The sequence below is a fragment of the Magnolia sinica genome, chromosome 6, assembly GCF_029962835.1.
Source record: "Magnolia sinica isolate HGM2019 chromosome 6, MsV1, whole genome shotgun sequence".
In the NCBI taxonomy this organism is placed as follows: Eukaryota; Viridiplantae; Streptophyta; class Magnoliopsida; order Magnoliales; family Magnoliaceae; genus Magnolia; species Magnolia sinica.
The window spans coordinates 51,611,422-51,625,373 of NC_080578.1; positions in this window are offsets into that span (position 1 = coordinate 51,611,422).

Sequence of the window (13,952 nt, forward strand, 5' to 3'; positions counted from 1 at the left end):
GTCTCTGCGAGCTGAGTAGGACGGGGACAGGTCGTTCCGTATGCGAGCACCTATGGTTCCCAGATCGCGACCTGACTTTCAGAGTGCACCATCTCTCGGCAAGTGGCCACGGGCAGATTCTCCTCCGAGGCATTCAACACCGCCCGCTCAGCAGGTGCGAGCTGATTTTCACTGTTTGTACTGTGGGAAGATGGGGCATTCGGATCGTACTTACTTTTCGTGTATGCGGGATAGTGGATTTACTCCACCGTAGAGGATCAGTCGTCCGATGCCTCAGGTTATATCACCTCCACCTCTTCGTTCAGTGTCAGCTCATCCATCTTTCAGACCTTCTGTACCTAGCTTCAGGCCACCTCAGCGGCCCATGGTTCCTCCGCCGAATCGCCAGCAGCAGGCTCGAGTTCACGCGCTCTCATTTGAAGCGCCTATGGCTGACTTGGTGTCGAGATCCTTCGAGGTTACTGCTCACATCCAAGGTATTCCCATTTCTATATTGGTGCATACAGGGTCCATTACCTCTCTTATATCATATGCAGCAGTTAGGCGTCTGAATTTGGGCACTGTTACTATGAAGGGAGTGACGCTCAATACCGCTACAGGGATCTCCTCTGCTATGAACAAGCGTTGTATGGATTGTTTGATTGATCTAGGAAGTGGATCAATTCTTGTTGACCTTTTTGTCGCACCTCTTTACCAATATGATGTCATTATGGGTATGGATAGGCTCACGAAGATACAGGCAGAGATTGATTGTGAAACTAGGTCGGTGACAATCCATGGACCTGAAGGCGAGACAGTTACTTTCCCAATTCAGGTCAGTTACCCTTTTTGTTTTAGTTATTATACTTCTCTATTGGAGAGTATTGCTGGATAGGCGTTTGAAAGCACGCCTATAGTTCGGGAGTTTGAAGATGTGTTTGAGTCGATTCCTAGATTACCCCCTTAGCGCGAGATTGATTTTACTATCGATCTCATGCCTGGTGCGGCACCCATTTCTTTGCCCACCTATCATATGCCTCCGAGTAAAATGGAGGAATTGAGGAAGTAGATAGATACCTATTGAATTTGGATTTTATTCAGCCTAGTGTGTCTCCTTGGGGAGCACCTGTCCTGTTTGTTAAGAAGAAAGATGGTTCCTTGCAATTATGTATTGATTATCGTAGGTTGAATCTAGTGACTGTGAAGAATAAGTACCCTTTGCCTAGGATTGATGACTTATTTGATCAGTTGAAGGGGGCACGGTACTTCTCGAAGGTTGATCTGCAGTCAGGGTATCATCAGTTACGCGTCAAAAATGAGGACGTGCAGAAACCGCCTTCAGGACTAACTTTGGCCATTATGAGTTCCTTATGATGTCGTTCAGTCTTACGAACGCACCAGCCGTGTTCATAGATTTGATGAACAGGGTATTTCGGCCATTCTTGTTCCGATTCGTTATTGTCTTTATCGATGACATTTTGATATATTCTGCGAGTCGGGAAGAGCACGAGGAGCACTTAAGAGCGGTCTTGGATACTCTCAGGAAGAATTAGCTTTTTATACAGTTCAAGAAATGTGATTTCTGGAAAGAGGAAGTCAAGTTCCTATGACATGTGGTGTCGAAGGAAGGGATAGTTGTCGATCTTGCTAAGGTAGCTGCAGTTTAGGACTGGAAGCAGCTTGGTTTAGTTACTGAGGTGAGAAGCTTCCTGGGTCTAGCAGGCTATTATCGACGCTTCATATGAGACTTCTCGAAGATAGCCAGACCGTTGTCTCAGTTGACATGGAAAGATTTGAAGTTTGCTTGGAATGAGAGGGCGGAGATAGCTTTTCAAGAGCTGAAGGACAAGTTGACGTCCGCCCCTATGCTAGTATTGCCAGAGCAAGGGGTTAAGTATACGATATATACTGACGCCTCTCGCGTTGGTCTGGGTTGTGTCCTTATGCTGAAGGACAGGGTGATTGCATATGCTTCGAGACAGTTGAGGAAACACAAAGAAAATTACCCTACACACGACCTGAAATTGGTAGTTGTCATTTTTGCATTAAAGCTCTGGACACATTACCTTTATGGAGAGGAGTTCGAGTTCTTTTGCAACCACAAGAGCCTTAAGTATATTTTCACGCAGCGTGACTTGAATATGAGGCAACGCCGATGGATGGAAACATTGAAAGACTTTAAGTTCGATGTTTCTTACCATTCGGGCAAGGCGAACCTTATGGTAGACGCGTTGAGTCACAAGAAGGCTATAGAGTTTGCGGCTCCGCTAATGTTAGCAGAATGGGACATGTTAGAGTTTGTACGAGACTTTGAGCAGAAACTTACGGTGGAAGAGCCGTATGAGGTTATCGCACACATTCGTGTACAATCCCTCATTGACGAGAGGATCGTTGCAGCTCAGGCAGATGATGAGCTTTTGGCGAAGATGAGAGAGCAGGTTGGTACAGATGAGAACTCCGAGTGGAGTGTTAGTTCAGATGGGGGCTTACGGTTCCGTGGCTGGTTATGTGTCCCAGACATTCCTGACTTGAGACGGGAGGTTCTCGAGTCAGCCCATAATTCTAAGCTTGCGATGCATCCAAGTAGCACGAAGATGTATCAGGATATGAGAAGATCTTATTGGTGGGACAACATGAAGGTCCATATTGCTAAGTTTGTATCTCGTTGTCTCATGTGCCAGCAGGTCAAGGCAGAGCATCGCCGACCTCCTGGGCTGCTTCAGCCCATGCCCATAGCAGAATGGAAGTGGGACTTCATCTCTATGGATTTTATTTCAGGGTTGCCGAGAACGAGGAAGGGACATGACTCTATTTGGGTGATCGTCGACCGATTGACGAAGTCGGCTCATTTCTTACCGATCAGAGTCACAAACTCTGCAGACAAGTTAGCTAGATTGTACATCAAGGAGATTGTACGTCTGCATGGAGTTCCCTTGGAGATTGTATCTGATAGAGACATGCGTTTCACATTTATCTTCTGGACTCATATCCAGGAAGCGATGGGTGTGAAATTGAAGTTTAGCACCGCATTTCATCCATAGACAAATGGGCAGACGAAATGTGTGAATTAGATTCTAGAAGACATGTTGCGAGCTTGTGTTTTAGATTTCAAGGACAGTTGAGATGATTATCTCCCTTATGCAGAGTTCGCGTATAACAACAATTTTCAGGCGAGTATCGGCATAGTTCCCTATGAGGCATTGTATGGTCGCCCGTGCAGAGCACCGCATTACTGCGCAGAAGTTGGCGAGCATAGTTTGATTGGCCCGAAGTTGGTGCAGGTGACTTCAGAGAAAGTTGACATTATTTGACGTCGACTTCTGACAGCCCAGAATAGGCAGAAGAGTTACGCTGATACGAGGCGGCGACCGCTTGAGTTTGAGGTTGGAGACCATGTATTTCTTAAGGTTTCCCCTATGAAGGGAGTTTTACGGTTCGGTGAGAAGGGAAAGCTCACGCCAAGATTTATTGGTCCATTTCAAATTCTGGATCGAGTGGGAGCGGTAGCATACCGCCTTGCTTTGCCCACACCACTTGCGGACGTGCATAACGTATTTCATGTTTCTATGCTGAAGAAGTACGTTCCTGATCCTTCTCATATTATCAGTTGGGAGCAGGTGCAGTTGAATGAGGATGCCACATATGTACTGCGACCGACGCGTATCCTAGACAAGAAGGAGCAGGTATTGCGCAGCAAGGTCATCCCTCTTGTGAAAGTACTATAGACGCATCATAGTGAAGAAGAAGCTACTTGGGAGACTGAAGCTGAGGTCAGAAAGAGCTACCCTCAGATCCTTAAGGAATATGAGAAGGTATGAATTTTGAGGACGAAATTTTTTTTAACGGGGGTAGATTGTAATGACCTGAAAAATTTCGTGCTAAGACCCGAGTACTACCTCTATTTTCCTTAGAAGTTATTTGTGGGTTAATTAGCGTTAAACTCGATTGCTTGTGAAATTAGCATTAATCACTTTAAATTTGATCTGCAGGACTCAAAACCTGTAGAATTGTTAGCGCTATGTTACTCTGAAAACTGGGATTCAACGCTAAATCTAGTTGCTCTTGGGAATTTTTAGAAGCTTTGGATCAGACCTAAACCGCGCGTCGAAAGTCCGATAGCGATGATCTTAGACAGTTATGGTCACCATGTTGGACTTGATCATCACCTCAAAAATCATGTCCAGGTGATGTCCTAGGTCGATTTGATTGAGTCCGGAGTAAAGAGTGTGAGAACGGTGAGAATTAAATATGATTTTTATGAAATCTGAGTCGTGTCGCTTGCGCGACGATTTTAAGCAATCTGACTGTTGGATTCTAACCCAATTTCACCCTCGGATCAGGGAAGATGGCCCAAGCATGTCATGATGCTTATGGACCTGATCGAGCTTCGGTAACTGTTGAATTGAGTGTGGTCCGCCATGGCTGATATGTAAATCCAATCAGTACGAAAACTCAACCTGACTTAGATCCATGGTCAATGAGCTTAAGTCCGACCGCATGTGGAAAAATGACCACCGGAAGTGTTCCGTTGGATCGAGAGAGGCCTGATTTGGTTATAACCTAGGCATACCTTGGCCCTGGGGCTATTTTCATCAATGTTAGGCCTATATAAAGACCTTAAAACCCTCACTCTCTATGCCATACGAATTTCCTAAACCCTAGCTAAGAGAGAGAGAGAGGAAAAGAGAGAGTAAGTGAGAGAGAAGTCGGTGAATCATTTGAGATTCTTTCCTGTTACTCTACATCCTTAAACCATCACTTTTGAATCATTATTCCGGCGATTCTAAGTTCCTTCTTGGGTAAGTTAATCTAACCCTAACCTGTTTTAGAGCTTAGAATAGTCTATATGTTGTTGTAGCTCATTTCTATTCTTGCCTTAGGTTATCTAGTCGTCGTTGACGAAGACATATCGTCTGAATCAGTTCGGTGTGCTTTTTCTGGTTTAAGGTGCGGACTATATTCGTATAGGTTATGGTTTTCAAGGCTTTCAATGTCAGTTAATGGTTTATTCTTGTTGTGGGTGCAATTTCACATGCCAAATGCTATGTTTATTTTGTGTTCCTGATATACATCTATTATATTGAGATTTGTGTATTCTATGTATATGTAGGAAGTACCGTATATGTATAAAATATGAACATGTGTTTGCTATGATTATTTGTCGTGTACTTATGCTAATTGTATGTGTGTTAACTCCTTGGCAAAAGGAATTGTCCAAATGTTTGTATTCCGACATATGTCATGTATTTGAACTATGTAGTCTAAGTGTTTGTAGAAATGTTTGAATGGGCTAATGTGTAATACATTATCCTATTTGCGGGTGTTGAGAAGAGATTCTCAACTCTCCTACTGGTGTATATGATTTCCTACAGTCAATTTACATTATTTGTTCTTTAAGTTCAAGCACTACTTATGTTGAAATCTATGTTAAGTGATATTCTTCAAATGCTCACATACTGTGTGATTTGAATTGTTGTTCCATTACTATTCTAAATTGTGTATGCATATCTGTTACAATGGAATGTGTTTGGGACTATGATATAGTCCAGGAAATCGGTAACAGACCTTGCATTCGTGGCCGAGGTTGCTTTCACCACGAAGGACATGATTTGACGAACTCGAGTCGTATTAGAGTTGTCGGCAATGGTTTGGCCACACGGAGTGTTTGCACACTCTATGTCGTTCAACCCAATGTGCGCTCGTGCTAGTCAAGTTCTTCAAGTAACTCGATTGTCCGATGTATGTTCACCATGTATGGACACTATTGTTTGAATCTAGGGTACCAAACTTACTGATGAAATCCCGTTAACCATTGTACCTTGATCCACTAAGACTCATGAGCCGGACATGGTGGTATGGGACACCATAGTTGAGCTGTCAGCCTACGATGGGGTGACGAGCCTTCCCGTAGTGACCAGTGAGCACACCAGACTCGTGAGCCAATTATGGTGGTATGGGACACTATATTCATGCTGTCGGCTTACATTGATTGGTGACGAGCCCGCTGTAGTGACCTCGAGCATACCTGGATACTGCATTAAGGCGACGAGCCTTAGAGTAGTAACGAAGGTATGATAGGCATGCATTGATGGTAACGGGCCCTTTGCAGCGACCTAAAACCATATGATCATATGAGATGCCCTAGGACTGATGACCCTAGAAAGGATCACTGTGTGGAAATTGATATGAGAAAGGTACCTTAGCTTCCCAATCCTGCTGTATGAAAAGGATTAATAAAAACTTGGTAAACATGTTCATGCACCGCATTTGCATGTGCGTGGAAGTCGTTGGCACTGCGGGAGGATGTCATGCATAACGTAAGATGAAGACACCGAGGGAGTAAGGCGAGGGCATGTATCATTCATACATATATCCTTGCACTAACAAGAGTAATTAGGACATATTTGATTGTTCTGCTTTATCATTACTATTTGATTGAATTGATAACATGTTAACCTTTTCTTTATTGTTCCACTGAGTTGATCACTCACTCCCACGTTCTGGGGCGATGTTTAAACACCAACCAGACTCTGTCTTAGATGTAGATGTTGATGCGACCCCTGAGGCAGAGCAGGAGTTCGAGGATGATGAGGCAGCATTTTCTTTTATGCAGTTCTCAGGCAGGTTCTTGTGAGCCATGTCCTGATGTGCGGGAATTCTGGGTTTTCTTTTGGGAATAGATGAATTTCATTTTAATACTTGTATTTTTGATAGCAACACTTGTAAGTATGACCTGGCATATGTACGTATTTCAGGGACTTACACCTATACACATATTTCTTTAAGTCTTCTGCTTGCGTTTTTCACTTATCCCTGAATTATGTTTGCAGTTTGGATTGATCTATTCCATGTTTTATGTACTCATACAGACAACATACATCCATCATTAAATATGTTGCATAAGTGATGTTTTGAAACTCGGGAGCTGAGTTATGCTCGACCCCCGAATTTCAGGGCGTTACACTATGCTTGACCAGTCGAGCAGGCCTGTTGACCAGTCAAGTGACGGGTTTATCCGATCGCGCCAGAATTTTTAAAACTTGGTTGCTGCTTGGACCAGTTGATGCAAACCTTATACCAGTCGAGGGAACCGAATTTCACCTTATAAATAGGAGACATTTCTCAGCTTTATTCATTCATTCCAAGTTATGTCAAGCCTCCTCTCTGAGAATTAAGTCCCCACTATTGTAAAGCTATTGCTCAGTAATTTTAGATTCTTTTATAGCTCTTTTGATTTTGATTTTATTGATCTCTTGGCATTTAATTCTACTTATTAAAATGAGAATTTTGCTTTACCCTTTTGAGATCTAAGAAATCAAATCAAGCTAGCCTAAGGTTGAATTTAAATTAAAATTCATTTAGACCTAAAACCCTTTCATTTGTGAGATTGAACATTGAACATCTACGTCTACAAAGAATTGGTTCTGCCTGAAAAGGCTAAGCTATATGTCCTAGAGGAGGGGGGGATAGGACTATGCCAAATTTAAGCTTTAACAGCAGAATAAAAGAATATGATAGCAATTAAAAGAAATCAATTCACAATGCTGAAAATGCAAAGCAACCTCAATAATCAAGAATTGAGAGGTTGATACAAATGCCATTCTAAAGATAACCTTACACCATAAAAACTAAGGGTTTATGCCAGGACAACCTTATTTCTAGAACGGTCTTTATATCAAGAACTCAAACTGAAAAGATATAAATAAATAGCAATTAATTGAAATAAATTACAAGAATTTAAATCTAAATTATTACAACATTCCCCACTATACTTGAAATGTAAATATTACAACATTCACATCCACACAAATATTCCACAATTCTAAAAGATAAAAAATAGGAAAAATTAAACGAACATTCAAACCACAAGACATAAGAAATTATAGTGGTTCGCCTGTGTGTACACCAACAGTTAAACAACAGCCACACAACTACTCCACTCCTAATATCCTCACACAGGGGATATCAGCGTTCACTATCAAAATAGGTTTCACAGGTTCACCTAAAACCTTCACAATTGTGTCTTTTAAATGAGCTTACACAATTCAAAAACCCCTACTTTTTGAGTTTTCTGGCTCTCCTCAGATAACCAACATAATGAGTTTTTTCTGGCTTAACCTCAAACAAAACCAAAATAATGGAATTTATAATAAATGTAAAATACCTGGATTTCTCCTTTGTAGCAGCCCAGAAAAACCAATCGGAGTCGAAGTTCAAATGTAGAAGTTCAATGTCCAATACTCACTTTGAAATGGTTATAGGTTCTAATTGATTTTAAATTAAACCAGTTGAGCTAGCTATATTTGATTTTGATTCCAAGAAGACGGAATACAACAATTCCTCTTTTCAAATAAAATTGGAATGTAGGAACAAAATCAAATAAGAAAAGCTAACAAAAGAGAATATTAAATACGCACAATGTAGCTTAAAATAAACACAAACTTATCTCAGAGTGATGCCAAGATTTTCCTTGAATTGAATTATCAAACTCTGAAATTTGTTGTCTATTTATAGATGCAAAAATCACGTCTACGACTGGTCTTGGGAACCCTTTGACTGGTCATAGATGAAATGAATTTTTGAATTTTCAAGCAGGAATGAATTAGAAAGTTACACGACCAGTCGTAGGGTGTCTACGACTGGTTGTTGAATACCCACGACTGGTCGTTGAATACCCACAACTGGTCGTAGGACTCAAAGATTGGTTGTTGTAGTTTGAGTCAAGGAAGTAGGACTGTTCAAATGACTAGTTGACATTGTTCACACGACCGATCGAACAGAGTCCACGACTAGTCATAGATGAACCGAAACTTCTAAACAATTGCAACAAACTTAGGACTGGTCCTGGATTTCTAGGACTAGTCGAGCCAGTGCTAGGACTAGTCGAACAAGGTCCAGAACTAGTCTTAGAATAGACCAAATACTTATAAAGTGATTCAATTTGAATTATGTATTCAAAATGACCTACCCTAAGGTCAATCTATGGTCTTTCATACTTGGAACATGGAGTATGGACATTGAAATACCATTTCTTCAGATGATAGATGCCCTTGAAAGATTATGAAGTTTGAGATCTCTATTCTTGATGTAACATTGAACTTGAGATCTTCTAGGGCTTATATTACACTTAATCTTGAGTTGTACTTCTTGTAGCTTGAATTTCACTTGACTTGGGTCTTGAATAAGATCACTTCTTTGTAGCTTGTACTTGCATTTCTTGAAATGGATTGAAGCAGTTCTTCATTCTTGACTTGAAGCAAAGTGTTTAGAGCGGTGATGTAATGTCTTGATCATATATACCAATGAGCTACACAAGACATAGATTGATGTTTTGGCACCACAAAATTGGACAACCAAAGGAGTATAAAACCATAGCACTTACAATCTCCCCCTTTGTCAAATTTGTGACAAAACACACTCTAATAAAAATAAGAGAAGCACAACATGCTCAATAAAGAATCATGCACTAGTTAAATAAGAGAACCACTTATAGCCTAGTTAAAGAATCATGCACCAGTTGTCATTAGCTAGCATAAATTCTTCATTACTTATTTACTCCCCTTAAGTAGCACACATATAAAAAATTTAATGCTACTACCCTTCAATACATATTCCATTCCAATCAATACTTGAAATCTTCTCCCCCTTTTTGTCACAGTATGACAAAGGAAGAAATCAAAAGGATAATTAGCAGGAGAGTAAGAAATGTATGAACTAGTCAAGATATAAACAAGTTAAAAAGTCCACACAACATAAGTTAGTTCAAACAATATAATCAGATCAATATAAAGTTAATACAAACCAATATAATCATTTAATCAGATCCTAAAGAAGGAGCAGGAATAGAAGGATCAAGTTGATGAAGGCCCTTGTCTATACGCCTGAGATACTTGCGCATACATTTAAACATTAAATCGTGGGCAACATTCATATTTTCTACCTTCTCTTCTAGAGCACGTAAGTGTGCATCAAACTCAGATGCCACATAATCAGGATCATTTTCAGAGTCAGATTCTATCTCATCAAAAATGTCATCCATGTTAATGTCATCAGGAGGAAGATCACCAGCATCTTTTTCATTCCCAGCTTCAGCTCCACTTCCACCAACATCCACTTAGCCAGGAGCCAATCCCAATTTCATCTTGTTTATATTAGAATTGTTGAAAATGAGATGATAGATAGGAGCCTCTCCAACAGGCATAGCAACTAGCATACGATTAGCTAAAACAGTCATAAGATAGGCAAATGGAATATCATTATGACCTGGATGGAGATGAAACTAAATAATGGAATGACATATTAAGGAAGGCAGACAAACATTAGTACCAGAAATGATAGAATGCAAGACCCGAACCATAAAAGACGTTAGCTATGTTTTATTACCAGAATGTAGATACAGATTTGAAATACATACTCTATGGAGCACCCTGTATCTAGGTAACAAATACCTTGTAGGGAGCGCATTCCCTTTATGAGTCCATTGCACATTTATATTACAAAGATCTCTCATTAGCATACGTTTTTTTGATTCAGAGGGTTTTTCAGTTAAAGTATAAATAGGAATACCCTCATCATTAACAGGACTATCCATTAGACCAGATATCAAATGACGATCTACATCAAATGGCCCTTCTCTAGCATCAATTTTAAAAGATAAATTCTCAAAAGAAAAGTCAGAAAGACATGCAAACATGGCCCGTGCAATAGATTGGAATGCACGCCCACCCCAATGTAAGATGTTATCCCATCCTGCAGCCTGGAGTATAGGTAGGATACGAAAATGAGCAATATAATTAAGATCAACAGGACGTTCAATAATGAGATTGCGTATACGCAAATCCCACACGTATGAGTGATTATCTTCAGGAGACCGAAGATGGCACCGAGTTAAATTTGAACTAGAAGAGGAAGCACCACATGTTGTTTTCTTTTTCCCTCTAGAGTCCATTTGTAATAAGAAAGTCAAGGAAATAAGAAGATGCAAAGGATGTAGAGTGGGGTTTTGTTAGATCAAATTTTTCACAAGAAAACCCCAAAATTGCAATGAAAGATCAAATAGATTGCTCCAAGAGTGAAAATGAAGTGGTATAGAGTAGAATCTACAAGAAAAACACAAATGACGCACTAACCTTGAAGATCTAGGTTGATGGCTTCAACTGGTCAGGCGTCGGCTCGTTGGAGAGGGAATAAGAAATGAGGCAGATGAAATATTTTTCCAAATTTTAAAAGACCCAATGCGCTCCACTATCAGTCTTGAGCTGTTCTCGACCGGTCGTACCATGACCGGTCAAGCACATCCATGACTGGTCGTGTACAGGAAAAAAAACATGAATTTATCATAAAAATATGTAATTTAAACATAAAGTATCAAGTATATATACACTAAGATACATACATGCATGAATAATCAATTTTGAATGCACATACCAAGATCAAATTTTAATTTATTAAACCTACTTTTATCAAGCGGTTTAGTGAAAATGTCAGCAAGTTGAGTCTCAGTCAGAATGTATTCTAAAGATATTATCTTTCTTTCACTAATTCATGAATATAATGATACCTGATGTCAATGTGCTTGGTACGTGAATGTTGGATTGGATTTTTTGAAATATTTATCGCACTAGAATTATCACAATATAATATCATTGATTCCTATGTAATTCCATAATCGCTTAACATACGTTTCATCCAAACAAGCTGAGTACATGCATTCCTGCTGCGATGTAGTCAGCCTCAGCAGTTGACAACGATATAGAACTTTGTTTCTTGCTAAACTAAGAAACTAAACAATTTCCAATATAAAAACAACCACCACTGGTTGATTTCCTATCATCGATATTACCAGCCCAATCAGCATCAGAGTACCCAGCCAATTGAACACTAGTATCATATGGATACCAAAGAGCCAATTTAGTAACATATGTCATAATCCGCTTAACCACAGTTAGATGTGACTCTTTAAGGTTAGACTGATATCTAGCGCAAATATCAACACTTAAAGCAAATTAAGTCTACTAGCAGTTAAATAAAGTAGACTACCAATCATACTTCTATATAGTTTAGGATCCACATCTTTACCCATAGAGTCCTTTGAGAGTCTTAAAGTTGAACTCATAGGAGTATCAAAATTCTTACCATTCTCAAATTCAAACCTTTTAATCAAGTTCAAGGTATACTTGGTTTGAGAAATAAAAATACCATCAGGTTGTTATTTTACTTGCAACCCTAAGAAATAATTTAATTCCCCAACCATGCTCATTTTGAACTTAGATTTCATTAAATCTGCAAACTCAACAGTCATGTTCGTACATGTTAATCCATAAATAATATCATCAACATAGATTTGAACCATTAAGATATCATCGTTATGTTTCTTAACAAAGAGCGTCTTATCGACACTACCCAATTTAAAATTATGACTTACTAAAAACTTAGTCAATTTTTCATACCATGCCCTAGGAGCTTGTTTTAGACCATATAGAGCTTTTTTAAGATGGTATATATGATCAGTTAATTAGGGTCTTCAAACCCTGTAGGTTATTCAACATATATTTCATGTAAATCACCATTCAAAAAGGCACTCTTTACATCCATTTGATAAATTTTAAACTTTCTAACGTATGCAATAGATATAAAAAGTCTGATTGACTCAAGGCGAGCAACTAGGGCAAAAGTTTCATCGTAATCAATGCCTTCTATTTGAGTGTACCCTTGTACAACCAGTCATGCCTTGTTTCGAATAATATTACCAAGTTCATCAGACTTATTTTTGAAAATCCACTTTGTTCCAATAATATGTTTATCTATAGGTCTAGGAACAAGGTATAAGACGTCATTTTGAACAAACTGATTAAGTTCTTCCTACATAGCTACTATCCAGTTTTCGTCAGAAAGAGCTTCTTTTATATTTACCTGTTCAATCTGGGATGTGAAGCACACGTAATTACATGTCTTCTAGTTTTCTACGAGTGCGCACACTAGTGAGAGGGTTTCTAAGAATTTGAGTAGTTGAATGATCTTTAACAGTCCTCTGTTCAGAATTATTTTGACTTAATGAAGTATCTGGTTTGTCAATCAAAAGAACTTCATCATTATCTGAACTAGGGGTGGGTGTATTCAAGTGATCATCAATGACCACATTATTTGACTCTTGAATCACACCGGTCCTATTGTTCAGAACACGTTATGCACGACTGTTTAAAGAATATCCTAAAAAGATCCCTTCATAACTTTTTGTGTCAAAATTTCCCAGATTTTCACGGTCACGCAAAATATAACACTTATTGCTAAAAACTCGAAAGTATTTAACAGTAGGCTTCTTATCAAACCAACATTCATAAGCAGTTTTATTATTAGATTTACTTGTATAAACTCGGTTAATAATATAGCATGCAGTATTAAACTCGGTTAATAATATAGCATGCAGTATTTACTGCTTCAGCTCAAAGATTTCTAGGGAGCTTCATACTATTCAACATTACATTTTCTATTTCTTGATGCACTCTAATTTTCCTCTCTATAATTCCATTTTGTTGTGGTGTTTTGGGAGTAGAGAATTCATGTGATATTCCCTGATCGCTACAGAATTTCGCAAAACTGCTATTCTCAAACTTAGATCCATGATCACTTCGGATTTTACTGACTTGAGAACCTTTTTCAGTTTGAATCCATTTGAGCACTCTTTTTACTTCATCAAGGGTTTCTGATTTATCCCTTAATTAGACTACCCATATAAATCTGGTAAAATCATCTACGATCACCAAAATATATTTTTTCCCACCTCAACTCTCCGTCCTAGTTGGTCCTATAAGATCCATATGGAGAAGCTCGAGTGGTCTAAATGTGGCATTAGATTTCACCTTTTTGTCAGAGTTCCTTGTTTGTTTGCCAATCTGACATTCGCCACATATTTTGTCTACTTTCTGTATTTTAGGTAGACTTCTTATTAGTTCTCTTTTGCTCAGTCTATATAG